The sequence below is a fragment of the Haemaphysalis longicornis genome, unplaced genomic scaffold (genome assembly GCF_048455015.1).
Source record: "Haemaphysalis longicornis isolate Haplotype H1 unplaced genomic scaffold, Haemaphysalis longicornis Haplotype H1 scaffold_6, whole genome shotgun sequence".
Lineage (NCBI taxonomy): Eukaryota > Metazoa > Arthropoda > Arachnida > Ixodida > Ixodidae > Haemaphysalis > Haemaphysalis longicornis.
Genome location: NW_027526407.1, coordinates 28,768,440 through 28,792,032, shown reverse-complemented (window position 1 = coordinate 28,792,032; position 23,593 = coordinate 28,768,440). Strand labels below are relative to the sequence as shown.

The 23,593-nt window shown below is 44.2% G+C and overlaps 1 protein-coding gene across 1 annotated transcript in view; it reads right to left on the bottom strand.

Annotated features, from left to right (window-relative positions):
* Positions 1-23,593, bottom strand: part of LOC144142952 (E3 ubiquitin-protein ligase PHF7-like) — a 51,864-nt gene that overhangs the window by 4,992 nt on the left and 23,279 nt on the right. The gene's annotated exons all lie outside the window — the stretch shown is intronic.

The following is a 23,593-nucleotide window of genomic DNA, read 5'->3' as shown; positions in this document are numbered from 1 at the left end:
GGAATAACACTATTCTTTAAGACCAAAACTAATAAAGTTGCGAACACAGCCACGAGGAGAGAATATTACACTGAATCTTTCTTAGAATAAAAAAAAGGTGTCATTTCAGAGAATCGCAAGGAACCACTATCCCTAGCTAGCTCTACTTGGCCCTGTAAAATCACCTGCAGCCTGAAACTAAGTCAAAACGACGTACTGCTGCCTCCAAGTGTTGTGTTGAAGCATGACAGTGTGAAGCCTGTACTGCTGGTGCAACAGTAGCAGACAAATTCTGCGAGTTTTCTGTATACACCATACTCACCAGACATTGGCCCAAGTCATCACTATCTGTTCTAACCACTCAAAAATTTACTAGGAAAATGTTATGTTTGAAATAGGTTTGCCTTGCTGTGCACGAGTGGTTGCACGCGACAAGAAAAGAATAGCTTCTAAAGATATTCAGGCTCCATGGAAGCAGCACAAAATTTTCACCAGGAGTGTGGGAGATTAGGTTGAAATGTAATACAGCTTAGTGCTACTAGGGCTTAAAGGGGTCATGAAGAGATTTTCAAAAAAATTGTGTTGTGTGGGTACTTATAACTGTGGAACCTTGATAAACAATGCATACCCATTTCGTTGCCTGATATAGGCAAATAGGAAAAAAAATGCAGTTATGGTTTCACAGAGGCTTTCCTCCTCAACTAAAATGACGTCTTGGTAAGGCGCCAATCACAGTTCCCCCTCGTCTGCACATGTTGGCATAGAGTGGGCTCACAAAGAATCAGATAAAGCTACAACGTCAGCACCATGATGAAACTCGCCCTGCAACTGAACGGGAGATGTCTGATACGACTGATCAATTAACCCGTTCAGGGTCAGGGACGTGCATGTACATCCTCTGCAAACACCTTCAAAATGGTCGATAACGTATATGTATGTCATCACCTGTATGTTTAAAAAGCGTGCCTTTTTCGCCAACTTCTCTTGCTTGGAATGTGCTGCCACACTGCGGAAATACGTCACATTATTTTCTTGCACCGATGGCTTGTCTTTTTTTTGTGTGATTTAATTCGGCGGCACGCCAGCTATCGCTTTCGCATCCGTTAACGAGGGGGCGCGCTGGGTATCGCCCACCGGGCGCCCGGGCGCCTCTCGCTTCTGGCGCCTGCCCCAGACCAAGGGCACCTACGAAACTGATCAGGCTCTTTTCTCATTTTTTTTAATTTTATAGGAGTGGTGTGCTGTCTATCGCTTGTGCATCTGGCCACGCCCGCGAGCGCAGCGGCTCGTTTTGGTATCGTCCTCCGGGCACTTCCTGCTTTTTGCGCCCGCGAAACTGATGTCTGATTTCGGTTCACTCAAAAGGTGCCGGCTTGTTACTCTCGCGCTTTTATTTAGAATTTTTCTTGTGTTACTCATGAATAAACCACATGTAACAGCACAAATGATTTTTTTGTTACTTTTTCTACGTGTTGGAAGAATAGAGCTCTGGTATGTTGCTCGGGCTGCTTTCTATTTTTTCATTTTCTTTAGCAAGGGAAATGCCCCCGCCGTGTCGAAATGTTAACTGCGAAGCATGCACAACCGCATTGGCCCGCGCCCAGTAGTTAAAAGCCAGCTCCGAAAACAGAATAAGCCATTCGTGTTCAAAAAAAAAAACCTACGCAATTCTGGAATTGCACATTGGGGCTTGGGGTGCGGCCTGATCCCGGCGACCATTGCCGGCAACGCACTCCCTCACCAGAGCAGGATTGGCCACCCTGGTGTAGTAACGGCCACAACCTCCCATGAATACGCCAATTAACCCACGGCCCTCAGACCCCAGCGGCTGCGAAGCAACTGACCACGGCGGCGGTCAGACTTGTGACGTAGCAGAGGGTGCTAAGAATCCCTGGACCCGGACAGGCCGCCAATGGAATCTGAACCTGGCAACGTTCAGGTTCAGGATGGACGCGCGAACCTTATCTAGCGAAGCAAGTCTCGAGGTGTTGTTCGAGGAATTAGAGGGCGTTAAATGGGATGTAATAGGGCTTAGCAAGGTTAGGAGGACGGGTGACGCCTTTACGGTGCTGAAAAATGGACACGTCCTATGTTACCGTGGTCTAGAGGACAGAAGAGAACTGGGAGCGGGATTTCTAGTCAATAAAAGTATAGCTGGCAACATAGACGAATACTATAGCATTAACGAAAGGGCAGCAGGTCTTGTAATTAGGCTCAATAAGAGGTACAAGCTCAAGGTGGTGCAGGGCTATGTGCCCACATCCAGCCACGACGAACAAGTAGTGGAATGCTTCTATGAAGATGTGGAATCGGCAATGGCTAAAGTAAAAACACAGTATACCGTAGTTATGGGGGACTTCAATGCTAAAGTAGGCAAGAATCAGGCTGGAGACAAGGCAGTTGGGAACTATGGTCTGGGCTGTAGAAATAGCAGGGGGGACCTACTAGTTGAGTTTGCAGAACGGAATAACCTACGCATAATGAATACCTTCTTCTGTAAACGGGAGAGTTGGAAGTGGACCTGGAGGAGCCCGAATGGGGAGCACAAAAATGAAATAGACTTCATAATATGCGATAACCCTGGCATCGTGCAGGATGTGGAAGTACTCGGAAGGGTAAGGTGCGGTGACCACCGTATGGTAAGATCTCGAATTAGGCTAGATTTGAGGAGGGACCGCAACAAGCTAGTACGAAAGAAGCCAATAAATGAGCTAACAGTAAGAAGTAAAGTAGAAGAATTCAGGATCGCGCTGCAGAACTGATATTCCGCCCTTAACATGGAAGCCGAGCTTATGACACAGGAAGCCAGCGACAACCTTACACGCATTATCACGGAGTGTGCAGTAGAAGTCGGGGGCACTATGGCTAGACAGGATACTGGTAAACTTTCACAGGAGACGAAAGATCTAATCAGGAAACGGCAAACCATGAGAATCTTTACTGCAGCTGACAGAATAGAACTAGCCGAGCTCTCGAAGTTAATCAATAAGCGGAAGACAGCTGACATACGGAAGTATAATATGGAGAGGATCGAATACGCTGTAAAAAACGGAGGTAGCCTGAAAGCAGTGAAGAGACGTCTTGGCGTGGGGAAAAATCAGATGTATGCACTTAAGGATAAGCAAGGCCATGTCACCACAAATAGGGATAAAATAGTCACAGTGGCCGAGGAGTTCTAGAGAGATCTGTACTGTAGCCGGGACATACAGGATAATGTCGAACGAGACAGTAGTTCAGAGGAGATAGACATCCCACCAGTAACGACCGAAGAAGTAAGAAAGGCTTTGAAAGAAATGAAAGGGGGCAAAGCACCTGGTGAGGATCAGATAACAGCAGACCTCTTGAAGGATGGCGGAGAAATTGTACTTGAAAAACTGGAAAACCTGTATACGCAATGCCTAATGACCGCAATGGTACCGGAATCTTGGAAGAACGCGAACATCATCCTAATCCATAAGAAAGGCAACATGAAGGACTTGAAAAATTACAGGCCGATCAGCTTACTGTCAGTCGTCTACAAGGTATTTACCAAGGTAATCGCTAACCGAATCTCTGCAACCTTAGATTTCAGTCAACCTAAAGAACAAGCAGGGTTCCGTAAAGGTTATTCAACAATGGACCATATTCACACGATCAATCAGGTGATAGAGAAGTGCGCTGAGTATACTGAACCCCTATATTTAGCCTTCATAGATTATGAGAAAGCATTTGACTCGGTCAAAACCCTAGCAGTCATTCAGGCATTACGTAACCAGGGGGTAGATGAGCAATATGTAAGAATACTAGAGGATATCTACAATGGGTCTGCAGCTACCATCATCCTCCATAGGGAGAGCAGTAAAATACCTATAAGGAAGGGTGTCAGACAAGGAGACGCAATCTCTCCAATGTTATTCACAGCATGCTTACAAGAAGTATTCAGAACGTTGGATTGGGAACAGGTGGGAGTAAGGGTTAATGGAGAATACCTCAGTAACCTCAGATTTGCTGATGACGTTGCCTTGCTAAGTAACTCGGGGGACGGATTGCAAAGCATGCTTTCCGCACTGGGCGAACAGAGTAGAACCGTGGGCCTGAAAATTAATATGCAGAAAACTAAAGTAATGATCAATAACCTCGGGGCAGCACAGCAGTTTGAGATAGGTGGCGAGGCAGTGGAAGTGGTAAGCGAATATATCTACTTAGGCCAAGTTGTGACCCCAGATCCCAACCATGAGGCAGAGATAATTAGAAGAATCAGAATGGGGTGGGGAGCATATGGCAGACATTCCCAGATAATGAATAGCAGCCTACCATTGTCGCTGAAGAAGAAAGTGTATGACAGCTGCATCTTACCGGTACTCACCTACGGGGCAGAAACTTGGAGGCTCACTAAGAGGGTTCAACTTAAATTGAGAACAACTCAGCGGGCAATGGAGCGGAAAATGATAGGTGTAACATTAAGGGACAAGAAGAGAGCGGAGTGGGTCAGGGAGCAAACTGGTGTTAAAGACATATTAGTAGAAATTAAGAAGAAGAAATGGACGTGGGCAGGGCATGTAATAAGGGAAGATAACCGCTGGTCATTAAGGGTAACAGAGTGGATCCCTAGAGAAGGCAAGTGTTGCAGGGGGCGGCAGAAAGTTAGATGGGCAGATAAGATCAAGAAGTTTGCGGGGATAAATTGGTCACGGTTGGCACAGGACCGAGGTAATTGGAGAATAATGAGAGAGGCCTTTGCCCTGCAGTGGGCGTAGATAGGCTGGTGATGATGATGATGAAAAAAATACGATAATTTTTTCTTGAAATAGATTCACCCAAAGAATTTAAATCAGCAATAACAAAAATCGACCCTGGGGGGGGGGGGGGGGGTTGCATTTGGCGAAAAAATTCGACCTTCAAAGGGTTAACATGGTCAAACTTTTAAGTCAACAATGTGGGTGAGTGGCACAGGCAGAAGTAACCACGTTTAAAGTAAACTGGGTATTTGTAAACTGTTTACACTGTTTCGCACGAGTCTAAACTGTCGTTCTGCTTGCCAGTACTCTTGCACAAGCTTGCTGACGTCTGTCTCACGTAGCCTGTAATGAGAGTTGCGCAAATGTGACACTTCTGACTTGACGAGATAAATGACCGGAAGCTTAAACTGAGAATTTGCTATAAAAACACGTTTATCAAAGAAACTTCGAGTAGTCGGAACTTAAAACCAACCCGTCGTCACATGTTACCAAGCGCAAAAATAACTAGTGAGAAGCAGTGATACAGCACCGAGTCGCCGAGTCCCACCATCACGCAGTTCGATTGCTTTCTTGTTTCCTCCAATAAACAGTGCTGTTAACCTTGTTTCATTGATTGGATATGCTCTGCTTTGGCTTACTGCAGAAGTGTTCAACAGTATGATGGCAGTTAAAGCTCTCGGTTGGTTAGAATTTATGATAACACATTGGAATGCTGGGTACCAAATGTGAAGGAGCTTTTATGCCGCAGTTTTCTGCCGAGCGCGCTTCTCTTGTTGATAGTGTAGTGGATAACGTGTCTGACTGTCTGATATCAGTGCAGGCTGGCCGTAACATTGGGTTGGCCTAGAGGCCGCAAGTTCAAATCGCGCACGGGGCACTTTTTTTTGCCTTAGCAGTGTTGTGGCATTTGATACAAAAAAGGTAACATTTTGAAGAGAATTCGGCAAAACAACATGCACTTTAGCAAGGAAACTGGCTACAAACTGTACAAACGGCCAGTATGGTTGCCAGACAGCTGAAGCGATCGGGACACCGGTCATGTTGATAGAAAACTGTTTATGGAAATGAATAGAGGATGCATTATTTTTGAAAATTTGGGTTTGCAGCTGTACAGAAGAATATACACAAAGAGCATTTAACACTTCAATTCTCTTACTTTGATGTCACTGCTACTCCCGCTGCCACCCGACGGTGCACGCATGGTTGCTTGCAATGCGCCTCAAAACGAGAATTTCAAAGGCATCTCCTAAACTCTAGAAGCAATGAATTGTGAAAATATTTAGGATTTATGTTCTTAAAGGCCAACTGCACTCAAAATTTCGACTTCTTGAAAACCCTATTTCCGTATAGTCTGCTTAAAAAGAAAGCAACATGCAAAATACAACAGCTGAAATACGCACGTGGACGCCGCAAGCGGCCAGCAAAAATCGACGATTTTGAAACCGAAACCGAGGAGAGCGCGGCCATTGCAGTGACGTTGCAGCCGTCCAGCGAGCGGCCGGACGGTCACCAGTTCGGGAGAATGTCTGCGCGCAAGCTCTACGCGCGCACGGGGCAGCAGAGCTCGACCGGTTCTCCCGCTGCGTGGCTGGCCAGAGGAAAAAGCCACCGTAGGCTGGAACGTCACAGGCGCGTCATGGCTGTTTACGCGATCCGCCGGCAGGTGCAGAGTGGTCTGCGGCGGAGCCTTTTTAAACGCTTCTGACTGATTAACGAGGCATTTCACGGGGCTACCACTTGTGTCTCAGCTTATTTGGGGGTACTTACTACGCATTAAAAACAAATTTGGCCGAGGTGAAATTTGAGTGCAGTTGGCCTTTAAAAGGTAATTCAAGCAGACAAAATTAGGCACAACAAATGCACTTTCTCTTTACGATGCATTTAGTAAATAATTAAGCATTACTTGGGACTTTTATTTGACCCACCCCTGCGGTTTCAAGTTCTAAAACTTTTAGACAGGAGTAGAGTCTGTGCACGGCTGTTTTATGTGCGCCATATCCACTTGTGTCTGTGGCCTCATTCCCTACCTTGTGACCCCAGTTGACAAGGAAAAGTGCAGTCTAGGGATGCAGCAAAGTGGCAATTACTTGACTGGCATAGAGAAGGCACAGCACGGTGCCAGCACAAGGGTCTTCATTTTAAAGTAAAGTTACATTATTACTACTCTATCTACAACAATGAAATCCACTGTGAATATGTGTGTTGCCTCCATCATTTCAAAGAAGCAATTACATTTAGCGTGGTATAATTATTTTCTGAGTTATAAGAAAAGACGTATGCCAAATATGTCACTTCTTACTTGCAATTAGGGTCGTTTCAGTTAAAATGTCTTTTAACAATACGGATTTGTAGTTCAAGGCCTGCCATGATTTCTGTAAGATTGGTAGCTGAATAAAAATGGCTGAATGATGTTGAGTACGCTGTTCACAAACCCCAACAGGTGACATTTACTTGGAGCACAATGAGCTATTACAATAGCATCAGCATGGAGTTCATTTTACAAGCTCAACAGTGTACAAAGTTGAAAAATATTCTTTCAGGAAACCCTAGAAACATCCATAAGGCTTAAGCAAATATACAAAAAAAAATGCAAAGCTGAATAAAGATGACTTGATTGCAGAAAATTTTATGAAGAATCTTGTGCAGTAGTGTTTAGCAATATCACCAAGGAAATGCACCAATTTGTCCACCCAAAAATATAGACGGTTTACAGCACGGTGCCCAGGGCGCAGCCATGTTGGTAGACGTGACGTCATTCACCATAGCTGGCCTTTTACAACGCGTTTCTTGCCGCGGCCTTCGCTGGTGTGCGTGCGCATCGGCGAGTGCCGGTGCGGCTTCACAGACAAATTCGACTATTTGTTTTAGTGTTGTTATAAATGGGGACTCAGCACCACACTAGTTAGAGTGTGCCAAGCTTGAGTCGCAAAAAATCGCACATACCGGTTGTTTCAGTGGTGTTTTGATTTGCATCCATCGCAGCTATCTTCCTGTTCACGCATGTTGTTCAACATGAAGCTGACCGACGGCCTTAGTTATTTTTTCTATTTTTACGCACCCTTTAGAGCAAAAAAGCATAAAGGCTGTAACATCATGTGATATGGCTAGTTGCAGATGCACCAATTTATGAATATTGGAAAGACGAAAAGGGGGCGCTAAGCAGACGAAGACGAAGTAAGACACAAACACCACATACACAAACACCACGTTTGTGTCTTACTTCGTCTTCGTCTGCTTAGCGCCCCCTTTTAGTCTTTCCAATAAGCATGAACCAACTAGCTCAACAAGTTTTGTTAAGTCAATTTATGGATTTGAAGGGCTGTAAAACAAAACCCTGCATTGGTGTGGAAGTTGCATGTTTCTGCTTGACCGCTTATTCAAGTTTCGACGCAAGATAAAAAAGCTGCAGCGCTGAGTGTTGTCAGCTCACACACAAGGAACAAAGTATTAACCTACGGTTGCTCTTATTATAAGTCAAAAGGGTTGTTTGAGGTTGTGACGATCTCAAATTTTTTAATTACTACTTTTTTTTGTAAAGACCATTATTTCACACTATTATTTTTTGCAGAAACTTATTTTTGCTTTTTGCATAGACACTGAAAAAAAATAAGGTAGTATTTGCAGAATTTGAGGCTCACAACACCAAATGAACTTTGAGTATTACAGCAAAACAAACGGCACAAAAGCCCATGCATGCATTGTTGAGCTACGCTTGCCAAGAGTGAGCTGATTAGCTAAAAATGCACATTGGAGGAAACAGGCTTCAAACGTTTGGAAACTTACTTTGACTAAAAATGCATTGGTTTCCATGAAATTTGGTGTGTGCATTAGTATTGTCTTTCCAAAAAAAAAAAAAAAGAATCCAAAACTTCATTGAAATATGTGCAATGGTTTTTATTTTACAGCACCCTGCTTGAGGGCACATACATGGCCTCATGGTGAAAAGCCTGGCACAACAACGAAACAGCAACCAAGACCAAGACAGCCAAATCCTGCAGCACACATGCCTTTCCGAAATGCTGGAAGAAGTTAGGATTTGGAGAGGGGTGCATGAAAGTGCAAAACTCAACACCAAAATCATATAGTCCTCCATCTAATGGCGACGACTTTCGAACACGAAGCTTTCTTCGTTATGAAATAGAACAGGAAAGGATCAAAGTCAAAGACTCTGCGATCAAAAGACCTAACTGTGTGCTGGTCACACTCAAAGCTCAACTAGGAAAAGTTCAAGTCTAGAAGGCAACCAAGCAAACCCACACGAGAAAGCTTTGCAATAAGCCATAATCATCGCTAGCAGTGGAGCATGATTTTTCAAGCATAGTTGGTAGCTTGTAAAACGACCATAGCATTCAGTTGTGAAACTGAGTACAAGTTTTTGGCACCCTCCTGTCTCTCGTCTTTCAGCCATGCCGGAATTGTTTTTTGAAAAACCATTTACCAACTAGCCAGCAGCCATTGCAATTCTTGTAAAGAAATGCTTTCCCACGACAAGCAATAACGCTCTACTATCATGCGGTATTTATTCTGTTAACGATTGCCGATAACTGTAGTAAGTGCATTTCTGCGAAATTAAACACGTTTCTACCGTAGTTAATGAAGTTACGGAAGCGTTGTCCATCACAATTTCTGTTATGAGGTAAATCTTAGAAGGCACCCGCCAGCTCTGTCTTTCGCTTGTGCACGGCGCTGTTTTCTCATCAGCTGCCAAAGGCCAGTGCTGCAGCATTCCTGGATCAGCTGCACACACCGGCTTTGTAGGAGAATTTAGCTGCAATATATTCCTCGATACGCAAAACTGCGTGCAGGAACGAAAAATTTGCATGAAGGAAGGGAATTCCACTTGTAGCTTGACTTCCAGCTTGGTGCATTGAGCGTCGTCTGCTATTTGTAATTACTGAGTAGGGGCGGGCGTAAACCACATACATTGCATGCCTCGTAAAGGTCACCTTTGCTCTCGATTTACCGATCTGAAAAAAGTCCTCGTGGTTATCTACACTTTGCAAGCTGCACAGCAGCAGAACGACAGAAAGCCATGCACAACAACGCTGCACTGACCGCCACTGGCACTCCACTGACGAGCGTTGTGCCACGGGCAGCGCTGTTTGTTGAAGTGACGGTGGTGCCATAGAACGGCCTAGCGGTCCCCTATAGACTGTTGATGTGTATACTTGGTGCACAAAGAATCGTCGCATGGGTTTTTTTCTTCGTTTGCAATTTGGGTTTGAAGGCTTTTTGATCAATTGGACACACTTTCCTTGGACTGGACGAAGCTTTCGCGTTTCCCTCAACATTCTTTAGAAAGAAAAGTTTTTTCATATCTCGATTATCTGCTTGAAATGTGCAAAAAAATTGATATTGCTGTTATGAGGGTAAAGTAGCCTTTGCAATAAACTGAACTTGAATTTTGTCTTCATGGCCCCTTTAATGGCGCATCCACTATACATGGGATGTACAGTCTAACTGCTAGGCCGCCACGCACAAGTCAGCAGCTGCACCAAGAATGACAAAAAAGGAGCATGAGCTCATACTGGAATACCAAAAGCATTGTGAACAAAGTAGACAAATTTCAATGCATATTGCTATTGCATGATTCACATCAACAGTAATGATGTTTTTTCTGGCCCATACAATATGCCCCATAACGATAGAGCATTGGGGGTGGCATTGCACTGTTAAAAATCACACATGAAGCGTTGTCATCAAATGACACACAAGGAAGCATAGGGTGTAAGTTATTCTTTCACCAATTTGTGCTGGCATAATTTATAGGCCCCTAGGGCCTTACTGAATGCATGTGGAACATTGATGAGCATTTAGTGACATAACTAAAGATAGAAGTCATCTTGTTGGGGAATTTTACCGTACCAGAAGTAAATTGGGGAGCAAAAATCCTGGGGACTAGGGAGGCCACATGTAGAATTCAGCTGGAGATCAAGGTAAAACATGGCTTAGATCAATAAAATGCTGATCGCATAGCTGAAATAAAAAGATGTTTTTGTATTCCCCCTAATTAACAGTCTTAAGTGCCTCTCTGAATTTTTATGACTTTTGACTATTCGCATGTACAATATTATGTACAATATCTTGTACTACATCTGGAAATCTAGAATATGCGGAGTCACCTACCTCCGCCTGAGCGTGTGCGCCGTGCTATCACCGTTCAAAGGGTAAACCTCACGCACAGAGTTGAAGGGATAAGATAACAGGCCTCACTTCATGTCCATCCAGTAAATGGCAGTGCTTAAGTGAACTCACGACGGCATTCCGTAAAACAAGGCATTTGGCTTGCATTTTTTTCTATCAAACAGAGGCTTCAGTGCATGCGAAGCAGAACAGAGCTTTTGTCTTAACTCGTCCCAAGGTTCCAAGAGTCGATGAATGTACCCCACAGACTACGTAACTATAGTGTTTAGAAGGCATAATTAATGCTGTACCACCTCCACAGAAGCCCAGCTAACGCACATGCGAAAATAGGTAATTACCTCACGACAAAAGCGAACTGAATTAACAAGCAAAGCGTCCAAGACCCTGTTTGTTCATACATGCAGCTACGATTGTCAGAAATGGTGGACCTAATTGAGGTTCACCTCCAATAAACTACAATCTTTCATGTGAATATTACTATATCTGTTCGTGATATGACACAAAAACATTTCACTTTTGGTCGTTTTCCATTGATCGTGGCACAGTGGCCAAATGCGACAAAAAAAAATTCCAAAGAGAAGGCGAACAAGGTGCGCAGTGCCTGCGGCCTTACAGCCAAGGAAAAGCCAACTTCCACAGGTGCTAATAGTCTCGGTGGATGCGAAACCATGCCCGCCCTAAAACTTATGTTGAAACCAAAAGCACAATGTTTCAGCCGAGTTTTCCGGTGCGAGGCATCATGGTGGTCGTATCTCGCGGCTCAATTTGGGCACTGCAGCACAGGATGGCGCAAGACGTTAAATTTGGCATTCAATGGCGCAAGTGGCGCAGCTCTTCCACCCATACATCTATATTCCTGACACAAACACAGGGCCTGAAGGTAGTGCTTCAAAAAATTACTTCTGGACTCTTGCAATTGAGCCCCTAGAAGTTGCTTATTCTATCACGTATGATGTCCACTTGGCCCTAGGACACGCCTGCAAACAATTGCACTAGTGCTAGCACCACATCTCTCCTATGAAACTTTATGGTGTGCAGGAAATAAACCTCCCCGTATAACAAATGTCTGTGCCCTTCTGCATGAGTAGGGAGATAATAAAATGCTGTATTCTATGTTTTTGTTAATTCTTATGGAACAGGGACTGACCCCCAAGTTTGTGTTTCAACTCTCCGTCCACATAAATGCAAGGTGACGTGTATTGAGTGATGAAAAACAATTTTCAGATAAGGTTGTATAAATGTACTCGTTTATACCACTTGTTTTACGCTCTGCATGTTCAATAGAGTGTTACTTCTTTTCATTGAAATTAATAGAATTTTTTGTGCAGCAACCATTTAAAATGTCTCACATGAGTTGCGCACTTCAATCACTGAGCTTGCCTGACCCTATAGCCTGATGTGTTCTTGATTCTTGCAGGCTCTGAGTAAAAAATTTACAAATCTAGTGAAACAAGTGTGAACTGCCCAGTTCTGCTCATTTGACTGTTACTGGCCAAGTAAAATAAATTTACATAACTGGAGAACAGTGAGCAGCAGGGAATTATTGGGCAGAATATAAGGCTATGGCTATACATTTGTTCATTGTAAGTACAGTCGAACCTTGATATACAGTTAAACCTCGATGTAACGAACCACGAAATTTTCTGTAACTTCAAGTGTATGCACACCATGTATTTTCACCCTCTGTGTAACCAAGTCCCATTTGCCGGAATTTAAATGTAACGAAGTTTCATGTTGGAACTATGCATAAAATTTAAGTTAGATTTTGGGAGACGCAAGCGCCGAACTGGGGTCTCAATAAAACGTAAACGGCGACACGGGCCGCCCAATGCCGCAGATGCAGCGAGCCACGGAGTCTGTGAGTGAGCCCCTTCACAAACTGCGTGGTGTGCATACACGGCTGGCGCACTGTTTCTGTTTCTGTCGGAGCTTAATAGTCTACGCGGGCATCAGCGTGAACCGCATAGGGCGTTTTCTCCCCGCAAAAACGAAACACACCCAGCAAGCCACAGGCACTCAGACGCAGCCACGGAGACCACCCGCACGATGTAGGTAGCTCCAGTGACCGCTTGTAACCGCTTGCTGAAACGCAACTCGAGGGGCAAACAAGAGGGGCACGCGAGAAAAAAAGCTGATAATGTGGGCGAAATTTTCACTGTAAAATGTCATACGTGTCGCTTACAAAAGCGCCCATGAAATATCCTCCGAGGTGGCAAGCCTAATCGCCTCTGGCGGGGCCGCCGCTTTGCCCTTCGTTCGAGTTCGCTCATGCTTGTTGGGTTCCATTGTTCCATCAAGCATTCGTGAATCGTTATGAGCCTTGTGCACGCGTTTTTCTCCCACCGTGTCCGTGATTGCGGGCTGGCGGCGGCTTCTGCCCATTTCTGCCTCCTCCAAGAAATGACTCACGCTGCGTGCGGTAGTGGGAGGAGCCTGACCAGTTTTGCCAATGGGGAGGCGCGCACCCTATGGCGGGAGCTTCGAAGCGCTCGGTGATGCCGCCTGGCCCTGCCAGAGACGATTAGGCTTACCGCCGCGGATGATATATGATGGGCGTTTTCGTAAGCGGTGCGTATGACGTTTTAGAGTGAAAATTTCGCCCACGTTATCTGCTTTTTTTTCTTGCGTACCCGTCGTTTGCCCCTCAAATTGCGTTTCAGCGAGCGGTTAGAAGCGGTCGCTGGAGCTACCCACATCGCGCGGGTGGTCTCCGCGGCTGCGTCAGCGCGCCTGTGGCTTGTGGGGCACGTTTTCGCGGGGAGAAAATGCTCTATGCAGTTCACGCTGATGCCCGTGTAGACAATTAAGCTCCGGTAGAAACAGTAACAGTGCGCCAGCCGTGTATGCGCGCCACGTTTTCTTTTGCAGGAAACGCTTCATGGAATGAACACTCCATTATAACTGCGAATTTCAATGTAGCGAAATTTCAATGTAACGAAGTAAATTACCAATTTTAATGACTTCGTTACGTCGAGATTTAACTGTAACAAAGCAGTACTTCCTCAAAAAACTTTTTTATCGTGAGGTTCGTTGCATCAACGTTTTTGTCTTTCAGTGACACAAATGTCATCATGAAGATATTCATTTTCTAAGCTATTTTAAACAAAACGATAAACAAAATGACTGGCGAACAAGGTATAGTAAACTTACCTTGAAATCTTGACTGGTGGTTCGAGGAAAATGAAGCCGTGAATTGTGCATGATGCAAGATCAACTATCACAGGGCAGGCGCTTGTACCGAACATACGAAAACGAAACCCAGCGGCCATTCGAATGCAGTTCATTTGTGTGAATTAACACTGGGACTGGTAACGTGCTCTTACGGGCTGGCTGATGGGAATGACATGTGCAAGCTGGAGAAGGTGGGTACCTCGAAGTGGTGGAACTAGTCCTGTTGGCACTGTAGCCTTTAGAGCCATGAGCGCACTCAGTTGGTAAGCCAAACCCGGCCACCGACTGGCCGATTACCGCTGGGTCACTGAACTCTTTCCTTATGGTGCCATAGGCCATCAGACATGGAGTTCCAATGATTTCAAACGTCCTGCGAAAGCTAAAAACAGTGCCTTGCGGACAGCTAACACCATCTGGCATATTTATTTGAAACCCCTTTTTCCAATTTCATTATCATTTGTTTACATTTCGCCTGAGAAGACGGCAGCGAGACTGAAATTTGAACCCACAATAGCGGCGAGCTGCGCGAAAATGGTGTTCACTTCACAGCGCATTCCGCAAAAGTGGACAGCTGTGGCAGGAGCTTCGGAAGCTGCAGCTGCTGATTTTTCTTACCCTAGCAGCACTGATGACTGCAGCAACGATGTGGGTTCGTCAAATTTTAGTTCTGCTGAGGACGCTCCCATTCAATGGCTTTGGACTTCGTCAAGTGCTAAGAGTAAGGCTCATTTTTTTACTTCGTGCAGTATTTATAAACAAAACGTGCTTCTCATCTGATGACTGCAGTTTTACTTTCATGTGTAGAATCTGGACAACATGCGGCGAGGATATTTTGCTAAATGCACTGTGCTGTATCGCGTTTTACCACCTTCAAGATAGCCTGGTACTCATGCTGCAGTAGTGCTGCGGAGTGACGTGCGCCGTTTCTCAACAGCACTAGATTTTTTTCTCGTTTTTTTTTAACTGAAGCGATAAGGATTCTGTGTGAGAACCCAAACAAGTATGCTTAGATGCACATTTTAGAGAGGTTGACTTACTCTCTAGTGGCTTTGCGGAGTGGGACAGAAACGAGAATGCTTGGATGCATATTTTAGAGAGACCGACCTACTCTCAAGTGGCTTCGTTGAGTGGGACAGCTGTCAGGGCCTTAGGTTGGCGGTTCCGCAAAAATCCAAAATGTGGTGTACAGCGTTTACGCATATATTGAATCAGAGCTGTGCCTCATGGTTATCCATCGCCCACCTCATCGTCGCATTCCACGTCCACTGCGCCCCCCACCACAGCTAGAATGCCAACCTTCTTGAAGCATTTTACAACGATATCCTAATTGGTCGACTGCCAACATGCGGCAAACTTTTTCATAGCCATAAACCCGACGATCTTTGTGTCCCGTTTGTGCTGCACATTTAGCTAAATCCTCTGGATAATGCCTTCCTGGTATGAGCACTTAACACTGTGCACGTGTCTGATCCAGCCGCTGGATCAAGGCATGATCAAGTGTGCAGGAAAATCTGGCCTGATGTTAGAGAGCTGCACGTCACCATGGTGAGCTGAGCAGTAATCTAAGAGAAAGCAGATTTTCTGGTTTTGCTGCCCCATTTCTTGATCCAGCTCCTTCAGCAGCTTGCTGAAAACTGCTCATGTCATCCAGGTTTTTGTGTTACGTATTTCACAGGGATGGTCTTGCCTTCGAAACACCGCGGCCTTCCACTCATGACTATCCCTCGCAGCTTCCGTTTGTCACTGCCATCCATGTTGGCACACAATAACAAGGTCAACCATTGCTTCGATTGCTTTCCACCATGGCAGCCTTCATTCTTGAAGGCCAGGGTCCTCTTAGGCAGAGGACAGAACAAGGCAGTCTCATCAGTGTTGCAGATGCTTGCGCAGTCATACCAGGCGAGAATGCCGGGAACGTGCTCTTGAAGCAAGTCTGTGACTCCAACTCCGTTTGCCTTTGTGCATTCCCCACTGATTACTTTGCCAACGATACTGTGGCGCTCTCTAAAACATCGAAGCACTCACCACTGGCTTTGAGATTGTGGCACCCTCGCATACACACGAAGCCCAGGGCTTTTTGGTGGGGTACGGCACGGTCAGGGGCACGTTTTTGGCACGCATTACCATCGGCGTACGCAGCTGTGTTCACCCTTTACCGTGCTGTACTTTAGCCGCTATAGGTTACGGCACAAATTATGTTGTCCTTCGCCTGCAGAATGGAAGAAAGCATGCTCAGCGATGCATGCACCTTTCAGCAACGTTCTTTTCTCGCCGTCGGCAACTTCTTGATTCATGTCGGCTTTGAGGTCCAGCGAAAGCACTTTCCTTTTGCATGGAGCACCACTTATTTTCACACAAAAGTACTAGCACTAGCACCACAATAAATGACAAAGAAATGACTGCCTTGACGTGCGCAAATAAAAAAATAAAGAAAATGGATGCTCTAGATGTAAAGTCGTAAAGCGTCACCATGGGCACCAAAACATCATGCTTTGTATTTGAACGTCCATCGTGTGGGGTGGCGCCATGGCATATTTTTTTTCTGCGTACGCTCTCAACACCCCATCACGATTTTATTATAAACAATAATGTTTTTACTTTAAAAGTAGCAGAATCTGCAGAAATGTGACTTGCGCTCACAGAAATTTCGTTGTGTTGAAACTTGGCCTTAAAGCTGCTTTGTTAAATGGAGGGTAAAGCAAACAGGATTAAAGCTGTTTCATTGACTCTTTCGCGACCACGGAAAGATATCCGATTTTGAGGGCTTCCAGAAATTTTTTTTTTCACTTGAGCTACTAGACACATTTTGCATTGCTATGCATGAAATTTTAACTTATAGATTTCGCTTTGAAACCCATAACAGAAGTTTTGTGAAATGTGTAATTATTGAGAGTTTATTGGTCAACGAATCCAAAAAATGCACAAAGAAAGTATACACGAAACACAAATAGGCGATTTTACTGAGCCCAAAAATTATTTCAGGAATTGTAAGATATACAAAATGTTTCTACATTACTAAACTATGATTCAATATATACACCAATGCTGTGCACCAAGTTCTAGATTTTTGCAGGCCCCCCCAACCTAATCTCCCTGACAGCTGTGCCATTCCATGAAGCCATTCTAGAGTCAGTCGGCTTCTCAAAAATATGTATCCAAGCATGCTTGTTTTGTGTTCTCATCCAAAATCCTTATCACTGCAGCGTAAAAAACAAGAAACAAAAATTAGCGCTCTTGAGAAGCAGTGCGCATAGCTCCACAGCACTAATCTGACACGAGTGCCAGAGTATCATGAAGGTGATAACGCGATACTGCGCGGTGCATTTGGCAAAATATCCCTGCCACACTCTGTCCAGACTTTACACATGAAAGTAGTACCACGGTCGTCATACATTAGGCATGTTTTGTTTATAAATACCGCGTGAAGTCGAAAATGAACCTTTCCGTTAGCACTTGTTGAAGTCCGAGGCTATTGAATGGGAGTGTCGAAACTAAAATCTGACGAACCCACATCGTTGCTGGAGTCATCACTGCTGCTAGGGTAAGAAAAATCAGCAGCTGCAGCTGCCAAAGTTCCTGCCACAGTTGTTTGCTTTTGTGGAACATGGCTAAAAGTGGACGCCATTTTCGCGCAGCTCACTGCTATTGTGGGTTCATATTTCCCTCTTGACGCCGTCTCCTCACGTGAAATGTAAGCATATGATAATGAAGTCGAAAAAGGAGTAGCAAATAAATATGCCAGATGGCGTTAGCCGTCCACAAGGCGTCACTTTTAGCTTTCGAAGGACGTTTGAAATCATTGGAACACCGTGTACGATGGCCTATGGCGCCGTAAGGAAAGAGTTAAATTGAGGGTAAAAACACATGCAGCTTAATAGTAACGAGAAATTGACACGTAATAAATTCACTGCATCTCGAACTTTGTCACCACATCAAGGTTCGTTACATCGAGGTTCGACTGCAAAATGTACTGGATTAAGGCAAATCCTAATCAGTGAATAGGGTCTGACCAGGAAGAAAAATTGTTTCCAAAACCTTCAAAAAAGGAGCATTATTTTGTACTTACTCGAAGCTGCTCTCCCAGGGGGTTCAGTGTCATTCAGCTCCAATGTGATTGGCCCTGACAATGATGACTTGAAGCCTGCACAATAGAAGCACAATGGGCTTGTCAGCATCAAGCCTACATTTGCGGTAATTTGTCACAATTCTGCGAGATTTCAGGCTCAGGTACAATAAATTTGTGAGAAAATCATTTTTCTGCCTGAACATTTTCAGCTTAAACGGTCGTACAAGTATGGAAACAAAAGCAGTCAATACCGTTTTTCATAGTTAGGATAACAGAAAACTCATGACTACGGAAAATAGTACCATCTTGAAAACAGTTTAAAATGCAGGCTACATAGAGGGTTTGGGGTTACAACTTTTATGTGCAAATGTTCTCGAATTGCCTGCAACCTGGAAAATACATGAAACTTGTGTCTTTTAAGGAATACGTATTCCTGTTAAGCATAACTGGTTTCTTTAGTCATGTACATGCATCTATGCAAGGTGCCTTCATTGCACTAATTTTCAGAGCTCGTGTTCAAATCGGGACAATTAGAAATTCCTAAAAAAACATGAAAGGGCAGTGCTGTTATCTGTCTGCTGCATTGAGAAACATGCCCTGGCCGTATATTGAAGTGTTTCACTTTTGCAAGTAAGTGTTACGATGTAATAGTCCACTACATAGGTGCAAAAGAAAGCATGTTTCCTTCTAAAATTTCTTACAGATGACACACAAAATGGTCATCAAACATGTGCACACAGTACTGCCAACCTGAGCAACAAAACTCTGAATATCTCTTTGCTCACCTTCCCATGAAGAGCCTGAAGGAAACTTGGAGATCAAATCAGAAATAATAGTTTAGCACTGCTAGTTGCAAGAATTGAAGACATAATTGCATGGAAAGTGCCCGAGAGGAGCTGCTCGTATGACAGAGGGCTTGTGCCGCTCCATGAAGCGAGCACTCTACTGCACTGAACCGCAGAACACTAATCATTAAAGTTTGCTTGCCTGTTGGAAATACCAGCTTCCTTTGGTTTTAAGCAGATTTTAAAAATTTGCTCAGAACGTTAGTTTAAGCTGTGAACATGCTTGCAGGGCTAAATTAGTTTGCAAGACTTATTACATGGTGGTCACTAAAACAGGCACTGAGAATAATGCCGTTTCCCACTTACAAGCACCTGGTTTGTTGGGGGGCCTGGGTACATCTGACTTTGACTTCAGGGGCTCTGACGATGGTTTAAAACCTGCAAAATTGGTATGCTCCGTGTTTTACCCACATAGACTTTGTGGTCGGTTGTTTTTCAGTATCTGCTCACGAAGTTTTTTGTCTTGGTTAATTTAGAATGGAAAACTTTTGGTCTTCAGTTGGGGAAAGTAAAAACACAACTCCGGCCTCAACATTTTAGCAAAAAGGCATAAGGCATGCAGACAAAAACTCATTCAGCTGTGTCACAGTGACAATAACCAGTGCTTGCTCATTCATTCATTCCATCTCCATTTCCTTTTTTACAGGAGGCGGCGAGACAAAAAGCTCACCTTGACCACCGAAAAAGAATTTCTCTGAGTTTTAAATGAGAAAACGTCAACACTTTTTCTAGCATACTACAGCGACCCTCGTTGACCAGCTGGCCATGGTTCCTCTGACAGAAGTATACCAATAGGTCTTACTATGACCAGAAATAGTCTCTCTTCTCTATGTAGCATTGGGAGGCGTGCACTCATTTTGTGTTCGTCTTCATGGAACCCCTTCAAAGAATACACAGCAGTGCCACAAGGGGCATGCGCTTGTTTTGACTTTTATTTCTGCTCTTGGCACCCTTATTTTCATATTTAAGTTATCCCAACAGCAGTAGTTTACGTGTCATCGGCGTAGAGAAGTCCTCAAGCCAGTCGCCTGTTACTCAGCATCCTTGAGATTGATTCCCATACCTGCCACGTTTCTAATTTTTCAGTTAGGTGCCTAGTAAATCCAAGTTTCTGCTGCACAAGTCACCTGGTTAGGTTATGTGCCTAGTAAGGTGCCTAGTAAGTCCTCAAGTTTCTGCTGCACAAGTCACCTGGAGTGAGCATTCGTTGTACATTTTCCCTTTTGGCAACAGATGTAGCCCGCTGTTCATTACCTCACAGAGGTTGCCATATGCTGCCAGCTCATAGTAATTCTAAGACAGATTCCTTTTTTGTTTGGCACTGACTTGTCCCAGAAAATTATATTCATCCACCTGTTTCAGTTCTTCCTTGCCAAGGTGAACTTGTCCATTCAACACTTTTGCACGTCTATTCAAGATTCATTTCAATTATTCATATTCATCTTCCACAACAGCTTCCTCCGTACAGTTCCTGAAAACATTGTATAGGTATTCGCCACTACGACTACTTACCTATATATTTACATCAGTCAACTGAATCACAAACTACCTCTCCAAAGAAAAAATAACAACAGTTTAATATCAACTTACACATGATCAAATTCTCTCTGCTTGTATACTGAAATTGTGGTTGTCGCTGATGATGATTGGTTTTTCATGGTGCAAGGCAGACTATGGGCGCAGTGCCAAAAAAATTTATTGACGGTGGTGTAAAGGCAAATACTAAAACCTGTCATCAAGAATAAAAGTCAAATGAATATAAAGGAAATGAAGATGGCTTGTGTAGAGGGCCAGGTTGTGACTACGTGAGGTAAGCAATGAGGTGTCAGAATTTGACTTCAGTTAGAGTCAGCAGATCAAAAGAACCATGGATGGTGTAAAAGCCGCTGTCTATAGAGTTTTGTGAAATGTGTTCTGTAGAGTGCATTATATTAAATTAGGATGCAGATTACGGACAGGCCTGACTCCACACCTCCACACCTGCTACACAGGGGTCTTGAAGATCCAGCGAGCAGGTGGGAGTGTGTCGTGTGTGTGTGTGTGGAGTTTATTGTCTGACTGTGTGTGGAGTTTTCTGACAAGATTTACAGGTCCCACTTGTATTACCGGTTTTATGTCAAGTTAGGGGACATGCCTTCAGGGGACAGGCATTGTGGAGCATCACAATAAAACAACTGTTGAAGTGGATGGAAAAGCGGAAATAAATTTGAAGAAAGACGACCGTGACTGTGCTAGGAGACGTTCAAGTGCCACAGATGATAACGGATGTTGTCAAGAAAGGACCGAGGTACAGCGAGGTGCCAGATGTGCAAGTTCATAAATTACTTGTACTAAACAGAAGATTCGCCAAGAAAGCTGACAGCGAGCGTCAAGAGCACTGTGTTTTAAAAAGGGTGGACAGCTTAGCGAAGACTGTTCCCAAGCCACGAACTAAGAAGCGACCCTTGAAAAATGTTCTGCACTTTTTAGAAATAAGAACCTGCGCCTTTTCAGGCAGACAAAATGGAGATTCTGTTGTTGTACCTGAAGGTGTGTTTAGTGAAAAGGCAGATCAGGCAATTAGTAAGAACTTTAGACAGGTTAAGACGACGGTGATGAGAATACAAAGTAAGGCCATAAAGTTACGCAATGACTTGCGACTGGCAAAGGTAGCCTCTGGTATAAAAAAATGTGTAGGCAACTCTTTGGAGGTATTTCTCTTGGCCAAGACACATAAAGCAGATTTGCCGTTTAGGACCGCGGTAAGTGCGAAAGGCTCCTGGCAGATCCAGGTCAGTAGGTTTCTTCAGAAACATTTACATAAGCTAGAGGTGTGCGATCCTTTTGCTACCAAAAATTCAAAGGATGTAACTTGCTTTGTTGAACAGCACCAGAATATAGGATTTATGTTTTCTGTCAATGTTAAGGACCTCTTTTACTCCGTGCCTCATGCTGAACTGCTCGAGTCTGTTAGATACTGCGTAGAGGAGAATGGTGAGGTTTTGTTGCAGAATTCAACAGAGAAGAATGTAGATAATTTTATACCTTCACTTGAATTTTATCTCAATAGCACTTTTATAACTTTTGACAACAGTTTCCTATTTGCAATGTCGTAGTACATGTATCGGTTCGTGTGTAGACGCTGTCCTGTGTAATATTTTTTGTCATATTGACCGCACCCTAGTGAATGTTATTGATGGTAACAAGGTTTCAAAAGTTTTTATGTATGTGGATGATTTTTTAATTCTTTTACAGAAGCAGGATCATTTGAGCTACCATGACCTGATGAATGGGATTTTAGATGAGTTTAGATAGCATGGTAAGGGGCTGACAATTGCACAAGGTTCCAAAAGAAAAAAACTCTCCAGTTCCCGGACACCGAAATGTCTGTTTCTGAAACGCACGTGTGTTGGATGTACCATCCAAGAGTTGCAAAGGATCTTACTGCTGCCATGTGCCTTGAGTCTTTGGGTGAAACGCTTTTCCAAAAGACAAAAGGAAAAACACGCGACAGGGTTTCAAAAAAAGGCGCGAAGCCAGTGGTGGTACAATTTAAAAAAAGTGGCTAATAGGTACGGAGTAGCTATAGTCTTCTCTGCTCCAGTGAAGCTGGGACAGCTTTGTTCTCTCACCGCAAAGGAGAAAAACCAGGACGAAAGGTGCCGTGTACGAAATTCCACTGACACGTGGAAAAGCCTATATTGGCCACACTGGGCGCTGGGTGAATGATGGTGCAGGGGTGCATGAACGCACATTGGGAATAGAACTTGACAGAGCATTGCAGAAACTGCCAAAAAAATTGGTGCAGGCCGTGACTGAATGAGATTAAGGTTCTTGGCCAGGGCAGCAGCGACGTTGCACGTGAGATTATGGAAGCCTTTTTGATAAATAATGCGCACCACTGGGTCAGTGACACATCCTTGGCTTTAAAAGAGAGTCTGTTAAAGTCGTGCTTGCAGGGTGTGACGCTGGAACATGTTTTATTCTTTCCTAGGCATTTTGCAAATGTATGTTTGGCGCATGTGCCAATTTTGTCGTATATTTGTGGGTGTATGCCCTTGAATAAATCAGCTGCTAGTTGCACTCGTCCTGTTGTCTTTCCTATGCATGTCGTCCTTCTGCGCAATCCTAATGGCTTTTCAAGTATCAGACCAACTAGCCCATCAACAAATCTGTATCTGAAAAGTATGGTACTTGCACCTTGCTTGTTTGCCACTAAAGCTGTAGATTTGATGGGTCACGATGATGAAGGTTGATTAATGGTGCAAGGCCAAGTAGGGCAAAGCGCCAAAGAGTCATTAAATGAGTGATGTAACCGTAAATACTAAAACCTGCGGGTGAAAATAAAAGTGAACCGGAACAAAGACAATGAAGATGGCTGGTGTATAGGGCCAGCATGATTGTGTGTGACACGACAATAGCTGCAGAAATTTTATATGCTAAAAACTTAACATGTTTAACAGAAAACACTGGTTCGTCGGCTAAAAAGTGTGATGGGTGCAGTGGAGTTCAGGGAAATGTTTGTTGTGTCTTGTCGTATCAAGTGCCTTGCATCTAATTAGGACGTGTGCTACGGATAGGCCCTCCTCACACCTGCTACAAAGGGGCCTTGGAGAACCAGTGAGCAGGTGGGAGTGTGTTACATGGGTGTGGCCTATCTGTCCCCTAGCCAAGACCCCTTCAGTGTCTGT